At 44.4% G+C, this 16960-nt stretch overlaps 1 non-coding gene across 1 annotated transcript; it reads left to right on the plus strand.

Moving 5' to 3' along the window:
• Positions 1-14898: 14898 nt before the first annotated feature.
• LOC126021137 (small nucleolar RNA SNORA51) lies at positions 14899-15031 on the plus strand. Its single transcript, XR_007499747.1, has one exon. It is a non-coding gene; the product is annotated as a small nucleolar RNA SNORA51 (small nucleolar RNA).
• Positions 15032-16960: the final 1929 nt, after the last annotated feature.

Consider the following 16960-nt stretch of genomic DNA (forward strand, 5'->3'; position numbering starts at 1 on the left):
AATCTGTAGGAATGCCCCCACCAGTCCTCCACACAACCTGGCAAAGAGAGCTTGAGATGTAGCTTTCCTGCCCCTGCCCATCATGAGGGTAATGAACTACCATCCTATGTGGGTGTGAATATAGCCTTGCTCAGTGGATTCAAAAAAGCCTGTTCACAGTATGGACTGATTTCAGCATTTTGTATTGAATTCTTTACTAATAGGAGTGAGGGTGGACTTTGGACCCCTCAGGACTTTGTTTTTCATTTTGTTTTGGGGTCACACCTGGCAGCGCTCAGGGGTTACTCCTGGTTCTGTGCTCAGAAATCGCTCCTGGCAGGCTTAGGGGACCATATGGGATGCCACCATCCATCTTGAATCGGCTGCATGCAAAGCAAATGCCCTACTGCTGTACTATCTCTCCGGACCTCCTTAGCATTTTCATACAGTTTTAAAGATCTAACTGAGCCCCTCACAATAGACGCAGGGAATGTGGCTAAGTGATGAAACTAAAACTAAGCTTCACAATCTAGGTCATTCTGGAAGAAAGATTACAGGGGTTCAGTTGACTTATGAACTTTTTTTTTTTTTTTTTTTTTGGTTTTTGGGTCACACCCGGCGATGCTCAGGTGTTACTCCTGGCTGTCTGCTCAGAAATAGCTCCTAGCAGGCACGGGGGACCATATGGGACACCGGGATTCGAACCAACCACCTTTGGTCCTGGATCAGCTGCTTGCAAGGCAAACGCTGCTGAGCTATCTCTCCGGGCCCGACTTATGAACTTTTTGTGGGCAGAGTGCGGTCTTATGCCAACCCTGACCGACAGGTGACTACTTTATGTTATTTTAGAGCTTGTCAGTGAGGTGGCGCTGTGTGCTTGGGAAAAGAATGATGCAGCTACTGAATATAAGGGTAGCTTTACAAAGATTTTTCTTGGGAAAGGGTTAGCACAGTGGTAAGGCATTTGCCTTTGATGCAGAATGATGGTGGTTCAAATCCCGGCATCCCATATGGTCCCCTGACCCTTCCAGGAGCGATTTTTGAGCATAGAGCCAGAAGTAACCCCTGAGCGCTGCTGGTGTGATCCAAAACAAAAACAAACAGAAAAAGAGTTTTCTTTTTCTTTATTTTGAAGGGAGGGGGGGTCACACCCAGTGGCGCTCAGGTGTAACTCCTGCCTCTGCATCCAGAAGTCACTCCTGGCAGGCACAGGGGACTGTATGGGGTGCCAGGATTTGAACCACCTGGATTTGAACCACAGTCCGTCCTGGATCAGCTGCTTGCAAGGTAAATGCCCTACCGCTGTGCTATCTCCCTAGCCCTTTCACAAAGATTTTTCAAAGCATTCAGAGGCATATGCAAAATTTCTGGGTAAACTAATCAATGCTGTCCAGACACAAATTAAAAGTAAGCAGGCACAGCAGCACCTGATAAAATCATTAGCTTTTGAGAATTCCAATGAAGACTGCTGGGCAATGTCATGGGGTGTTTAAGGGCTTGTCAAAATATTGGATCAATTGAGCATATAAGGCTCATGTCTATGCTATGCTGTATGGAGACAGGCTCAACAAAAAGGCTCAGGAGAATAGGAATGAATCAAGCTATCCTTCCAGAGAATATAGAGCCTATAGGACCAAGATCTACATAATCTTGGAATGTGAATACTATATTCCTCACCCAGTCTCCTCCTTGGCCACTAATTCAGAGGCCATGCTTTTTCAATTAGGATCCCTGTGGTTCAGCCACCACCCGCCACCCCTCAGCTTTCAGTGAAAATAACATGATCCTGCGTGGATGATGCAATGGCTCCTTAACAAAACAAAATTAAAGTCACAACTAGACTTGGTAGAGGAATTGCTTAAACTGGGACATATTCAGATCTCATTTTCAAAATGAAACTCTCCTGTTTCTGTTATACAAAAGGAGTCATGTAAATGTCGGCTGTTAATTGATTAAAGAAATGTTAACTAGGGGCCGGGCGGTGGCGCTGGAGGTAAGGTGCCTGCCTTACCTGCGCTAGCCTAGGAGACGGACCGCGGTTCGATCCCCCGGCGTCCCATATGGTCCCCCAAGCCAGGAGCGACTTCTGAGCGCATAGCCAGGAGTAACCCCTGAGCGTTACCGGGTGTGGCCCAAAAACCAAAAAAAAAAAAAAAAAAAAAGAAATGTTAACTAGGGGCCAGAGAGATAGCGTGGAGGTAAGGCATTTGCCTTGCATGCAGAAGGTCGGTGGTTTGAATCTTGGCATCTCATATGGTCCCCCGAACCTGCCAGGAGCAATTTCTGTGCATAGAGCCAGGAGTAACCCCTGAGTGTTTCTTTTATTTATTTCTCAAAATAAAAGAAAAAAAAAAGAAATGTTAACTAAAATGGTCCCCATGGGTGCTTTACAACCAGGTCTGTCCACCCCAGTGGCAGTACATAAAGGATGGCTGATGCTGGTAATAGACCTAAAAGATTGGTTTTACAATATATTCATTCTCTCAGGGGACCACAAACGCTTTTTATTCTTCATTCCCTCTTTTAACAACAGGGCCTCCAGTGGTTAAGTGATGATTTCAGTGAATTGTTTTACCTCAAGGAATGAACAACTTACCTATCATGTGCCAATACTTGGTTTATATGGTTTTATGCCCTGCTTGTACAAGATTTCCCCATGCTTATATTTTTTATTATATGAATGATATCTTGCTAGCACGTTCTAACAACAGAGAGCTTCAGGGTTTGTATGATGAAGCCATGACATGTTTTCTGGCAACTGGTTTACAGGCTGTCAGAGAAAACATTCAGACACTACCCCTGCATAAATACTTGGGTTATGTCCTGGAGCACACTACAGTGTGTCCCCAGAAAAAATATCCATCTACCAGAAAGATCTCAGAACTCTTTTTTTTTTTTTTTTGGTTTTTGGGCCACACCCTGTGCCGCTCAGGGGTACTCCTGGCTATGCGCTCAGAAGTTGCTCCTGGCTTCTTGGGGGACCATATGGGACACCGGGGGATCGAACCGCAGTCCGTCCTAGGCTAGCGCAGGCAAGGCAGGCACTTTACCTCCAGCGCCACCGCCCGGCCCCGAGATCTCAGAACTCTTAATGATTTTAAAAAACTATTGGGTGACATTAATTGGATTTGTTCCTTCTTTGGAATTCCCAACTCTGAGCTCAGCAAAATATTCCACATCCTGCCCTGGATAGTCCTAGGCCAGTGGTCGGCAACCTTTTTTTTCAACTGAGCCAAATCTCGTCAAAACCACAATTAAAATTTATTTTGAGAGCCACATTTTTGTTTTTGTTTTTGGGTCACACCCGGCAATGCTTAGGGATTATTTCTGGCTCTACGCTCAGAAATCGCCTTCTGGCAGGGTTGGGGGACCATATGGGATGCCGAGATTTGAACCAGTGACCTTTTGCAATGCAAGGCAAAAGCCTTACCGCTGTGCTATCTCTCACCCCCATTTTTGGCTTTTGGTTTTAGGGTCACACCCAGCAGCGCTCAGGGGTTACTCCTGGCTCTATGCTCAGAAATTGCTCCTGGAAGGTTTAGGGGACCACATGAAATGCCGGGATTTGTACCATTGACCTTCTGCATGAGAGGCAAATGCCTTTCCTCCATGCTATCTCTCTGGCTCCTAGAACCACTTTTTTTTTTTTTTTTTGGTTTTTGGGCCACACCCGGCGGTGCTCAGCGGTTACTCCTGGCTGTCTGCTCAGAAATAGCTCCTGGCAGGCACGGGGGACCATATGGGACACTGGGATTCGAACCAACCACCTTAGGTCCTGGATCAGCTGCTTGGAAGGCAAACGCCGCTGAGTTATCTCTCCGGGTCCAAGAACCACATTTTTTTTTTTTTTTTGGTTTTTGGGCCACACCCAGTAACACTCAGGGGTTACTCCTGGCTATGCGCTCAGAAGTTGCTCCTGGCTTGGGGGACCATATGGGACACCGGGGGATCGAACCATGGTCCATCCAAGGCTAGCGCAGGCAAGGCAGGCACCTTACTTCTTGCGCCACCGCCCGGCCCCAAGAACCACATTTTTAAAACCGAAAATACATAGGATGGTACACTCTTTTTAGTTTCAATAAGTTTTTATTTGGGAATATTCTGCATGCAAGTATCCACATAGGTCGGGAGGATACAAATAACACAACTAATAAAACAAAACCTTTAGAACAATGTTATTTATCGATAATGTTAAATTCCATAAAATTTGCCTTAAATGCAGAGAAAATTACATCTGACAATGACTGACAAAGTCACAAACACTAATGTGAACATTGGCTTTGCATTTCCTTGGATAGTTTGAGTAAGTCAGGTTTGTATGTTTTTGTTTTTAATTTTAGGCACGATTTCAGGTTCTCATCGATGAGACGATTTCTCAATTTACTCTTGATAAGATTCATGCTCGAAAATGACTGTTCCCATAAATATGTAGACCCAAACAAGGAAAGAACAGCAAATGCTAGCTTTTTTAGTTGATTATATGAGTCAGGAATACTATTCCAGGTGTTAAAAATCAACATATCTTCCTTCTCCAGGTTTTTCAGAGCAGACCACTTGTGCTGTGAACTAAGGTCACATTTGCGTTTCTCCAATCTTTCTAAATTAGCACAAAGACGTTCAAATTTCGAGCTCCACAGTTCTTTGTGTTTTAAATCCAGCAATTGTATTTCAAAGTTGCCAATGTCGATATCAAAGGAAGAAAAATTTAATTCCGTTACAGTGGTATCCAGAGGGTTTTTTTTCACCCCCCCCAGAGATTTTTTTGTTTGTTTGTTTGTTTTGGGCCACACCCAGTAACGCTCAGGAGTTACTCCTGGCTATGCGCTCAGAAGTTGCTCCTGGCTTGGGGGACCATATGGGACACTGGGGGATCGAACCTCGAGGTCCGTCCAAGGCTAGCGCAGGCAAGGCAAGCACCTTACCTTTAGCGCCACCGCCCGGCCCCCAGAGATTTTTTTTTTTTTTTGGTTTTTTTTGGGTCACACCCGGCAGTGCTCAGGGGTTATTCCTGGCTCCAGGCTCAGAAACTGCCCCTGGCAGGCACAGGGGACCATATGGGATGCCGGGATTCGAACCGATGACCTCCTGCATGAAAGGCAAACGCCTTACCTCCATGCTATCTCTCCGGCCCCCCCCCAGAGATTTTTTTTTAACAAAGGCCAACGTCGCTTTGCTGTTCCTGAAATCCTGAAATTTCTTGAGAAAAGCTTCCCTCATATTTAAAAGTGCTGTTTTAAAATAGGTAATGTCAATATAAGCATTATTTTCTTGGCGATGTTTTAACAGGCTTGGAAAGTGAATCAAAGTTTCTCTGTCAAAATCTTGAGTAAAAACATAATTTTTTCAAACAAAATAACTTCTTCTAACCTAGAAAAAACTGTGTTTCCTTTCCTCTGTAGTTTATTATTAAGCTGATTTAGATGTGAAGTAGCATCCACCATGAAATACAGTTTTTGAACCCTCTTATTGTTTGTTAATTTTGGATAGTGAACATCCTTCTCAAGAAAAAATGCTTTGGGGCCGGGCGGTGGCGCTAGAGGTAAGGTGCCTGCCTTGCCTTCGCTAGCCTAGGACGGACCGTGGTTTGATCCCCCAGTGTCCCATATGGTCCCCCAAGCCAGGAGCAACTTCTGAGCGCATAGCCAGGAGTAACCCCTGAGAGTCACCGGGTGTGGCCCAAAAACCAAAAAAAAAAAAAAAGAAAAAAAGAAAAAATGCTTTGATTTCTGATAATAAGGAAGCAAAACTGAGGATGGCACACTGTTATGGGGGGATCTATGAATGACGCACTGTTATGGGGGGATCTGCGGATGACACATATATGGCATCTTATGTGTGTGTAAATAGTATTATAAAATTAGTGGGGCTCATCATGGATATTTTAAGCAGGGTTTAAGCAGGGTTAAATAGTCCTCACTGGTACTGTTATATATTGACCTCAGAACCTGACCACTAACATATTTTGCTGGCTCCTAGATTTAAAAAAAATGCGTGAAGCTCTGGCTCACAGAGCCCCAATACAAATATGTCCCACTGGGGAGGGGATGGGGGGATCCAGGCTGGACAGTGACTCACCAGGCACCACGATGCAGCCACTGACCCACACACGGCTCTCTCCTCTGTTGCTCCTCAGTCTGTAGTGCAGAGCGGATGCTGCCTCAAAGCCTCAGCGCCAGACAAAGTCAGGCCCCCTGACTAGACTTGTGTGACACCACACAGAATGTCACACACCCCCATACCACATGACCCGACTGGAGCTGTGTGGAGCCGGCTGCTGGGGCTGCACACAGGACGGGCACTGACAGAGGCTAGGAGCAGAGTCCAAACTCCTGGAGCGCCACCAGGCACACAGAAGAGCCAACTTAAAAGTGTAAAGACCCACATGTGGCTCACGAGCCGCAGGTTGCTGACCACTGTTCTAGGCAGTAAACTCCTTAAACGCAAAAGGAATTAGATTATTTCATGGATTGACTCCAAAATCCAATCTATTTAAGTTCATACCTGGAGAAAATGTATAGTTACAAATCTTTGCAACCTTCAAGTTCCCAACCACTGCTAGAGCCCAATTATCAGAACCATTAGAATGACTTTATTGAAAATAACAGTCTCACACTATTGTGCCTTATTTAGAGTTAATAACTGCTCTGATAATCAAAGGCAGACTGTGAGCAATTGCCCTGCTGGGCTAGGATCCTGATATCATAATTCAAAAAAAGGAAATCAAACAACACCCAAAAATATTCTTAATTCTCGACTGTTTTAGGGGATAAAATGGAATTCCCTAGATTTGGAGGATAATATCCAAATAGGTCTCTAAAATCAGTGTATATGTAGACATGACTTCCTATACAGTGGTCCTCTCTGACTGCCAAGCCTGACCATAAACAATTTATCTATACAATATATATATAACTGCTCTGATATATTTCCTTTCCTCCACACAGAGCCCTTCTACTCCCTCATATCCCAATCCAGATTCGTTATCTTTCCCTTAATTAACCCTCTTTACCCTCAGTTCTTTAATTTGTTAGGCACCAAGACTGACCTCCTTCCCCAACAGATTCTGCCCTTTCACACACTCCTACAAAGCTCATTATTACTCCTTAACTCTCCCACCTCCAACCATCAGTACCTCACATTTACCCTTTTAACTTCAGAACTACACAGTTCTAATCACAGACCAAAGTCATGCATTGGATTTAACAACCCCCAACTATTTCAAAAGACAGAAAATGGACACATGTGTCTTTTGAATATTTTTTGTGTATTTTCTTTAACAGCTATAACTCTTTCTAAATATTTTTTTACCGTGACGATTCTATCTACTGTTTATCTTGTCTTCTCTTTGTGAGCTGTTCAGTAAGGAATTTTGGTGGAAGAGTCCCTCAGTTTAATGCTTATGATTGAACCGTGTCATGGGGATTGTTGGACTTGTTCTTATGGCCCCCATATGTGCCAATAACGCCACATGGCATTGTTCCTTGTTTGCATTGGCACATTAAAATGGGAAAATACTATACATACAAATAAGTTCTTATCTATTAGAGATCGGAACACACAAATCTCGTAGTGCAATAGGACATTACATCCTGAACATTGATATAATGATCTGGCACAGGCCTCAGAAGAATGGGCATCCTCCATTCACCCCTGAACCAGGGAAGGTATCTGTGGGTGTACCTATTTAAGACCCTAGACCCACCCTTTTCTGGGAGGGGTCTTGGGAACCGGATAATAGGTGTAACTTTACCTGCGAGCCCCTCCCATTCCTGGGAGGGGTCTGGGAAATGTTAGATAAGGCGGAACCAAGGGGATTCGGGCCCTTTGGCTCTTGGCCCTTTCTGCGCTGCTGGGCGCTCTGAGGAAGATGGCTGAAAGGAGTTTAGATGCAGGGCCAAGAATAACTAGTGCTTAAAAGGTTATGAGATAGGCCACACACATGTGGTGAATAGGGTATGAATAAAGTTAATGCTTCCTGAAGCCTGCCTGTGAGTGAGTCTTGATTACGCCGATCACCTGGGCCTGGAACCCGCCAGCTGAATGGGGGATGAAGCCACGTGGCTGGGGCCTAAGCACAAAGGCCTCCATCCATCGCCATCCAGCTCCATCCTTAATTATTTAATTCAACAGGTATCTATGAAACATCCAAGGTTTTTTATAACAACACCTGGAAGACATTACCACGGCTCTGACATCGACCTGCTCAAAAGAGACTTCCCTTAACAATAAGAAGACTTGACAACAACAACAACTTGCTTACAGGACAAGGTTCTCTGCATTGCCCTTTAATTTTGAGGTGAAACGAGAGGACACACTGCACCATCCTGACTGCAATATAGGATATGCAGATTCCAGGATCTTTAATACAGAAACATGATACCAACAACACAGACTGCATGAAAAATAAAAGCGTAAAAAAAAAAAGAAAAGAAAAGAAAAATAAAAGCGTATTGGCACTACAGACAATGGCCTGGACTGGACAAACTAGTTTGCCTGGAGCCTAGAGTTGGTCTTATGCCAGGAAACTTCAGGGGTAGGGCCTCCTTGTATTTAGGCCAAAGCTTTTCCATTCCATGTCCCTTATATTTTGGTAGGCCTATGCAAACAATAATTGCCACTCTAACACTGTTTTTACTGTGCTCCTTTGACTCTAATCCTTAAGAGAAACAAACCACTTAAACTATTGAGGTTAACTTAAACTAATATGCATGTGTGGGCCTGGAGAGATAGCACAGCAGAGTTTGCCTTGCAAGCAGCTGATCCAGGACCAAAGGTGGTTGGTTCAAATCCCGGTATCCCATATGGTCCCCCGTGTCTGCCAGGAGCTATTTCTGAGCAGACAGCCAGGAGTAACCCCTGAGCACCACCGGGTGTGGCCCAAAAACCAAAATAATAATAATAATAATAATAATAATAATAATAATAATAATAATAATATGCATGTGAATGAAAATGTAAAAAAGTACTTTGCTTTCAATGTTTAAGGAGTAACATAAGTGTTATGTCTTTAGATTGCTTTGTGTGCTGCTAAGAAATATTATGTACTACAATCTGGGGACTTGAGGGGCAAAGCAATTGTACATAGGTTCTGTTTTATTTTTCTTAATGTTCTTTGGCTGGAAGTTCAAAGTTAAGATATCAGCAATAGGACTACTGAGAATTCTGTTTATGGGTGATTGTCCTTCCACTGTAACTTTACCTTGTCCTCTTTCTTTGCATCTTGGTTTTCATAATTAAAAATAAAAAATTAAAAAAAAAAAGGAGGGGCCGGGCGGTGGCGCTCGAGGTAAGGTGCCTGCCTTGCCTGCGCTAGCCTAGGATGGACCGCGGTTCAATCCCCCGGCGTCCCATATGGTCCCCCAAGCCAGGAGCGACTTCTGAGCGCATAGCCAGGAGTAACCCCTGAGAGTCACCGGGTGTGGCCCAAAAACCAAAAAAAAAAAAAAAAAAAAAAGGAAATCAAATCCAAAAGCTGGAGAGATAGCACAGTGGTAGGGTGCTTGCTTTGCAGATTGCAGGCCTGGGATGAACATGGGTTCAATCCCCAGCATGCCATTTAGTGCCCGAGCCCTCCAGGAATAATTTCTGCGTGCAAAGCCAGGAGTAACCTTGAGCACTGCTGGGTGTGACCACACACACACAAAAAGGAAAGAATCCATTCTGTCCCTCAGCAAGGTACTTCAAAGAGCTTTAGATGATTTCTCATGAGATATCTCCTTCTATTATCCTGTTAGAAAATCCTGGGATATTTGTTTGTTTGTTTGTTTGTTTTTGGTTCACACTTGGCAGTCCTCAGGGGTTACTCCTGGCTATAGGCTCAGAAATTGCTCCTGACAGTCTCAGGGAACCATATGGGATGCCAATACTTAAACCACCAATCTTCTGCAAATGCCCTACCTCTATGCTATCTCTCCAGACCCTCCTGGGATAATTTTTAGAAGGACTCATTTTGTAACTTCTTCAATAATCTTTTCTTCCCTCAGATCAAAGGCCCTGTGTTTTGTCCTGGCCCGCAGGACAGGTTATTCACGGGTGTAGAGGGGTCCCAGCCTGAAAAGAAAATGGGGGGAAAGAAGAGAAGGAGACCAAGTAAAAGTGTCTTATCAAGGTCCTGGTTTATTGATCGGTACAGGCTCTTTTTAAGCACGATTATGCAGGGGTTGGAGAGAAAGCAGGATGGAACAGCCTGCATTACAGAGGTCATCTTATGGGTAATCTTACATGCCATCTTTACATAAGGAGCACAGGAACATCTCAAGGTTAGTGAAGTTTCAAGGATGCCACAAGCTTCCTGGAATGTTTTGACTGATAGGACACTGTGATATTTCTTTGAGTTCTTGGGCTTAGTTAATAGCTAATGCCTTAGGTTAGTATTCAGGCCACACAGCCTAGCTTGTCCTGCAGAGTTCCATATTAGGGTTTGGTACCTGGCAGTGTTTTATATCAATAGTCAGGGAACAGTGGGAACACGGACCCCTTGCTGACCAGAACAGTGTCAACAAGTGGATTTTGCCATGTTGATATACTTACTTTCCCGTGTCTCAGGCCCATATAACATGGTGAGTGACTCAGCATACATGGTCAGCCTTTTCCCTACATTTGTCACTGCCTCCCTAAATACCCATAACCATGTGGTTCAGTACTTGCTTCAGTAATTACAAGCTTTTATTGCAAAAGTGCTCTGAACTGCCTATTTTTATTACTCATATTAATCTCATTTTGGCCTTGCAGGTCCGATGGCTTGAAGAAATGAAACTGTTCTTTCAGCTGCCAGTGTCTGTTTTTATCTCACCTGTAGAAGAGCATCAAGCCCTACACACAAATGCCCGCTGCCTTCATGTACATTATTGCTTCCCATGGAAGCAAGCCAAAACTATTGTTGAGGTATGTAATATCTACCCCCATTTGTCTTTTTTTTTTTTTTTTTGGGCCACATCCGGCGGTGCTCAGGGGTTACTCCTGGCTGCCTGCTCAGAAATAGCTCCTGGCAGGCATGGGGGACCATATGGGACACTGGGATTCGAACCAACCACCTTTGGTCCTGAATCAGCTGCTTGCAAGGCAAACACCGCTGTGCTATCTCTCTGGGCCCATCTACCCCCATTTGAATGAAACCTCAGATGTAGCTGGAGCCTACCCCTGGAATCTGCAGACAAATGAACTCTGGTAAATGGATGTTATGCATGTTAACCATTTTCCAAATAAACTCTGTCTTCATCTAGTGGTATTTTCATTTTATTTGGTCTGTCCCTCTTCAGAAAGAGCTAAGACTGCTTGTTCCTTCTTACTATAATGTTTTTTTTGTCATGGTATTCCCCATACCATCAAACTGATAGTGACCCAGCCTACATTAATAAAACTTTTCAATCATTCTGCAAAGAATGACAAATCAAACATATCACTGGTATCCCTTAAAATCCTCAGAGACAAGGCATAATTGAATGTGCTCACAGAATTCTCAAAACTCAATTATTAAAATACAGGAACAGGGGGGTGGAGCGATAGCATAGTGGATAGGGCATTTGCCTTGCATTCAGCTAACCTGGGAAAGACCAGGGTTTTTTTTTTTTTTTTGGTTTTTTTGTTGTTGTTTTTTTGGGTTTTGGGCCACACCCGGCATTGCTCAGGGGTAACTCCTGGCTGTCTGCTCAGAAATAGCTCCTGGCAGGCATGGGGGACCATATGGGACACCGGGATTTGAACCAACCACCTTTGGTCCTGGATCGGCTGCTTGCAAGGCAAACACCGCTGTGCTATCTCTCTGGGCCCGGAAAGACCAGGTTTAATCCATAGCATTTCATATGGTCCCCCAAGCCTTCCAGGAGTATTTTCCCCTGAGCACCGCTGGATACTGCTCAAACAACAACAATAACAACAAAAGTACATGAAAAGGGGAATGCCACCAACTGACCATCTATCCTTAACACTGTCTTTTTTTTTTTGGTTTTTGGGCCACACCCGGTGACGCTCAGGGGTTACTCCTGGCTATGCGCTCAGAAGTCGCTCCTGGCTTGGGGGGCCATATGGGACACCGGGGGATCGAACCATGGTCCGTCCTAGGCTAGCGCAGGCAAGGCAGGCACCTTACCTTTAGCGCCACCGCCTGGCCCCCCCCTTTTTTTTTTAATTTTTGTATCACACCTGGCAGTGCTCAGGGGTTACTCTTGGCTCAAAAATTGCTCCCGGAAGGCTCAGGAACCAGCTTAGAATGCTGAGAATGGAACCAGGATCTGTCCTGGGTTGGCTGCTTGTAAGGCAAATGCCCTACTGCTGTGCTATTACTCTGGCACCCTCACTAAACTTCTTGAATTTACCCCAAGGAGAGCCCACACGTCTGCAAAAAGACACTTTCTTTTTTTTTTTTTTTGGTCACACCTGGCAGTGCTCAGGGGTTACTCCCGGCTCCACGCTCAGAAATTACTCCTGACAGGCTCAGGGGACCATATGGGATGCTGGGATTCAAACCAATGACCTTCTGCATGAAAGGCAAATGCCTTACCTCCATGCTATCTCTCCGGTCCCAAAAAGACACTTTCAAGAAGATGCACAGGCTCAAAAACACAGTTCACTCATCTATTAGGGTAAAATTGGAAAATAATGGATAGCTGGTAATCTCCTAATTTGAGGAGATATATTTTATTTCTATTCTATTTCTGTTTATATTTCTACAGATGGCAGCTTCACCAAGAGACTTGGGTCCCACTATGCCTTGTAAGAAGCAGAATACTCACAAATGATGAAACCAAGCCACAGGTTCCTGCTGAATTGGATAACGAACTCTCCAAGCTGAAGCATTCTTGCTCATTCTCAGATCCAGCACAGACTACCCAAGAGAAAGAGAAAAGGAAACCAGTAGCATTCCCAACAGGTAATTGGGACAACAAAGCGACATGAAAACTGGGAGTGACCAAATTCAGAATTTTGATTCTGTTTTGGAGGAAACTGGCTGGCTCTTTGAACTTCATAATTTAGAAAAAACTTGTTACATGAACTCAATATTATAGTGCCTATCACGTTTGGCTGATTATTTTAATCAAAATTATTACTAGGATGATCTTAACAAGTCAAATGCATTGGGAAATAAAGATAAAATGGCAGAAGAATTTGGCAAAATTATGAAAACTCTTGGCCGGAGAGATAGTATGGAGGTAAGGTGCTTGCCTTCCATGCAGAAGGACAGTGGTTCGAATCCCGGCATCACATATGGTCCCCCGAGCCTGCCAGGAGTGATTTCTGAGCATAGAGCCAGGTCTAACCCCTGAGTGATGGCCGAGTGTGACCCAAAAAACAAAAACAAAAACAAAATATAAAACTTCTGTGGGCAGGACAGCACAAGCATATCAGTCCAAAAAGACTTTAAGATAACCACTGAAGATGATTGACCAATTTTCAGGACACAGTCAACAAGATTTACATGAACTAATTCTATTTCTGAAGAATGGTCTCCATGAAGACCTAAACAAAGCTGATAGGCAGAAAAGACATAAAGAGGGACTGGGCAGTGTTGTAAGTGGTAGGGCATTTGCCTTGCATGCACTTATCTAGGATGGACCATGGTGGGATCCCTGGCATCCTATATGTTCCCCCAAGCCAGGAGCGATTTCTGAGTGCATACCCATGAGTAACCCCTGAGTGTCACTGGGTGTGGCAAAAAAAAAAAAAACAAGAAAAGAAGCAAAAGAAAAAACATAGAAAATAAAAGAAAGAAAAGACATAGAGAGGCCGGAGTGATAGCATGGAGGTAGTGCATTTGCCTTGCATGCAGAGGACAGTGGTTCAAATCCCGGCATTCCAGGTGGTCCTCCAAGCCTGCCAGAAGCAGTTTCTGAGCACAGAACCAGGAGTAACCCCTGAGCGCTGCCGGATGTGACCCCCCCCCCCGAAAAACAAACAAAAAAGACATAGAGTAAAATACTGATCATTTCTATGACTTACAGCTGTGGAGTATGCTTGCCAGAGATACAAGCAGCTCAATTAATTGATTGTTGTTCAACTTTTTCAAGGCCAGTTCAAATTCACAGTCCAGTGCCTTACCTGTCACAAAAAGTCTTGGGCATTTGAGACTTTCATGCTGGAGCAATAGCATAGTGGATAGTGCACTTACCATTAGCATCCACAAGTAAATGTGCATTACAAATTGTCTCAAGTTATTTTCCAAAGACAATAATAGGTCTTATTGCAGTTACTGCAGGCAGAGCAGGATTTTCTAAAAAAAAAAATAATAGGATTTTGGAAATTAGCACCAGTGCTATTGTTCCATCAGAAACCCTTTTTCTTTTTTCTTTCTTTTGTTTTTTGTTTTTTGTTTTTTGTTTTTGGGCCACACCCGGCGTTGCTCAGGGGTTACTCCTGGCTGTCTGCTCAGAAATAGCTCCTGGCAGGCACGGGGGACCCTATGGGACACCGGGATTCGAACCAACCACCTTTGGTCCTGGATCAGCTGCTTGCAAGGCAAACGCCGCTGTGCTATCTCTCCGGGCCCCAGAAACCCTTTTTCTATAAGGGCAGGTGGAAGCAAAAATTACAGACCTATGTGGACTTCCCCTTAGAAAACCTTGTCTTAAAAAAAACCCGGGCCCGGAGAGATAGCACAGCGGCATTTGCCTTGCAAGCAGCCGATCCAGGACCAAAGGTGGTTGGTTCGAATCCTGGTGTCCCATATGGTCCCTCGTGCCTGCCAGGAGCTTTCTGAGCAGACAGCCAGGAGTAACCCCTGAGCACCGCCGGGTGTGACCCAAAAAAACAAACAAACAAACAAAAAAAACCCCTAAAACCTTGACTTGTCACTATGTTATTTATTCTAAGAACAACTCTAAAATAAAATAGAACTTATATTCTGTTTCAAATCATTATTATGAAATAAATGAAGGTCACTACACATCCTATTGTAAAAATAAAATAAAATAAAAATAAAAATCAGGCCTTCCAATTTTTACCACAGGCTGTGTTCTTTACATTGACTATATAGAAAGAGTAGGTACAGTAAATGCACCCCATATACACCTCAACCCAGGCCCTTTGCCTGGTCTGTATTGTGAATTGGGGGACAAAATAAAAATAAAGAAATAAAAAAAAATAAAAACCAGCAAGACAAGGCTGGTTAAAGTTAGATGATCACAAAGTTTTGGAGATTCCCATCCCACCTCTTCTGTGAAATCTTCAGCAGCTTATATCTTCCTTTATACTTCAATGGGACCTATAACAATGGATACAGCTGCATAAATTTTTTGGGGGGTCATACCCGGCAGCGCTCAGGGGTTACTCCAGGCTCTATGCTCAAAAATCACTCTTGACAGGCTCGGGGGACCATATGGGATGCTGGGATTCGAACCACCTTCCTTCTGCATGCAAGGCAAATACCCTACTTCCATGCTATCTCGCCTGCCCCACAACTGCATAAATTACATCAGGTGTTCAGCTAACTGCCTTTTATAGATTTCCACTATAGTGTTCTAATGCTTTTACCCACAAAATCTCTGTGGAAGGAATTTAAATGCCATGGGTTCCCATTGTGCTCACTATAAGAATGTTTTAGTAGGGGCTGGAGCGGTGGTGCAGCAGTAGGGCATTTGCCTTGCATACATCTGCCTTAATGTGGTTTCATCCCCCGGCATCCCATAAGGTCCTCCAAGCCAAGAGCGATTTCAGAGCACATAGTCCCCTAAGTGTCACCTGATGTGGCCCAAAAACCAAAAAAAGAAAAAAAAGAAAAAGAAAAGAAACTTAATTTCAAACTGATATGTCTGCAATAACTTTCTAATATTTTTTGTTTTCTGTTTTTGGGTCATACCCGGCAGCGCTCAGGGGTTACTCCTGGCTCCATGCTCAGAAATAACTCCTGGCAGGGTCAGGGGACCTATGGGATGCCAGGATTCGAACCAATGACCTTCTGCATGAAAGGCAAACACCTTACCTCCATGCTATCTCTCTGCCCCTTTTTCTAATATTTTTGTTCACAGAGGTCTATGGAGTAAAAATTTGGAGACCCGGGCTGGAGTGATAGCACAGCGACAGGTCATTTGCCTTGCAACAGTTTCTGGCATCCCAGATGGTCTCCCAAGCCTGCCAGAGCAATTTCTGAGTGCAAAGCAGGAGTAACCCCTGAGCACTGTGGACGTGGCCCCCCAAAAACAAACAAAAACAAATTGTTGGACACCCTAGACACACATTACAGAGCTCTATACTCCAAATTCTTATTACAGTGCTCATCATAAGAATCTCTTAATAGGGGCCGGGCGGTGGCGCTGGAGGTAAGGTGCTTGCCTTGCCTGCGCTAGCCTAGGACGGACCGCGGTTCGATCCCCCGGCATCCCATATGGTCCCCCAAGAAGCCAGGAGCAACTTCTGAGCGCATAGCCAGGAGTAACCCCTGAGCGTCACAGGGTGTGGCCCAAAAACCAAAAAAAAAAAAAAAAAGAATCTCTTAATAAAGGGCCCGGAGAAATAGCACAATGGCGTTTGCCTTGCAAGCAGCCGATCCAGGACCAAAGGTGGTTGGTTCGAATCCCAGTGTCCCATATGGTCCCCCGTGCCTGCCAGGAGCTATTTCTGAGCAGACAGTCAGGAGTAACCCCTGAGCACCGCAGGGTGTGGCCCAAAAACCAAAAAAAAAAAAAAAAAAGAATCTCTTAATAAAAAAGGGGGGGCGGAGCAGTGCCATAAACTGTAAGGTGACTGCCTTGTCCGCACTAGCCTAGGACGAACTGTGGTTTGATCCCCCTGCATCCTATATGATCCCCCAAGCCATGAGCGATTTCTGAATGCATAGCCAGGAGTAACCTCTACTGGGTGTGGCCTAAAAACTAAAAAAAAAAAAAGTCTTAACAAATTAATGTCTTTTTTTTTTATTTTTTGGGGGGTCATACCTGGCAGTGCTCAAGGGTTACTCCTGGCTCTATGCTCAGAAATCACTCCTGGCAGGCTCAGAGGACCATATGGGATGCTGGGATTCGAACCACTGTCCTGCATGCAAGGCAAATGC

Source organism: Suncus etruscus, chromosome 10 (assembly GCF_024139225.1).
Source record: "Suncus etruscus isolate mSunEtr1 chromosome 10, mSunEtr1.pri.cur, whole genome shotgun sequence".
In the NCBI taxonomy this organism is placed as follows: Eukaryota; Metazoa; Chordata; class Mammalia; order Eulipotyphla; family Soricidae; genus Suncus; species Suncus etruscus.